Source organism: Marmota monax, unplaced genomic scaffold (genome assembly GCF_021218885.2).
Source record: "Marmota monax isolate L192 unplaced genomic scaffold, Marmota_monax_Labrador192_F-V1.1 WCK01_AAM20220418_F8-fsc00001, whole genome shotgun sequence".
NCBI classification, from domain to species: Eukaryota; Metazoa; Chordata; class Mammalia; order Rodentia; family Sciuridae; genus Marmota; species Marmota monax.
Window position 1 is genome coordinate 34,739,836 of NW_026693777.1, and position 1,279 is coordinate 34,741,114.

The following is a 1,279-nucleotide window of genomic DNA, read 5'->3' on the forward strand; positions in this document are numbered from 1 at the left end:
CTTCTTCTTAACAGTGGAGCAATTGAAGTGCAAAATATGATACTTTGCCCTTAATGTTTAGGGTGAGTTCCCAGCACATTTGCTGTGAATGGACTGCAAAAAACTTCATAAATGTGGAAAGATCCTGCATTTTGGTGGGGTTTTTTTTTGTTGTTGTTTTTGTTTATTTTAAATGAAGTCTTTTGTCCTCAAACTTGATGGTTTACAATGACCTAATGCTGGAAGAGAAAATACTGCTTTTCTTCCATCTCATATAAGGCAGTATTGGAAACTCAAATTACCTACATTTTAGGTGACTGTGTCTCACACATCCATAACCAGAATCATATTCATGCCTGTTATTCTGCTATTAATAAACTCAGATTATGGTTATAAATAAATTAGAATTATTTCTTAGTGTGAAACAAATCCATATAATTCCAGTGTTTGTATTATAGACGCAGAAAATCATCAAAGACTGATAACTCCTTTTTTCTTTTTCCTCATAGCATGTATCTTCTATTCTCAATGTCACAAAATGCCTGTAGGAATTTCACATCTTTAATTTATATTCTAGATATAATGAAAAATAAAAGAACTGTTTAATGTCTGAAATCATTTGTCTTCCAGCCCATTATTTTCATTGTTTCATTTTATCAGCTTTGCTCTGTTACAGGATGCTTTTGTCCATGAAGACTGAATTTCCAGTGCCTAGTCGGACTCTGGTTTTCTGATAGTCACAATTGGGAGTCATGGGATGATTAATAAAGGGAGTTAGTAAGGGAGGAAGAAGTATCTCCTTCCCTGCACCTCTCACCTCCTCTGGAGCACACTGCCTCTGAAGAAGTAGTTGTATCAGGTCCATGGCTGCAGTTCTTATGTGGAAAGAATTACCATATTTTTGACTCTTCACATAAACTGTTTTAAGCAGAATAATAACTTCACAAAGTTCATATTCTAATCCCCAAACCTATGGATATTTTACATTACAATGCAAAAATAATTTTCTGATGTGATTAAGTTTATAACTTTGATTTAAGGAAATTATCCTGGAATAGTACACCCAATGTAATCACATGTCTTCAGAAGGAGGTTATGGTAAAGTTACTTCTCTTCCCACTCCAATTTAAAAAGGAGAGGCTATCAGATGGTAAACTTTGAATACCCTATACATACCCTGTTTATAATCTCATTTTATCAGCTTAGTAACAAAATTTTTTCATTTTAAATATGTGCAGTGATTTTGCTTTCACTAAGTAGCCCTCAGAGAATTGTGGAGCTGGAGGGAAATAAAGTCTCT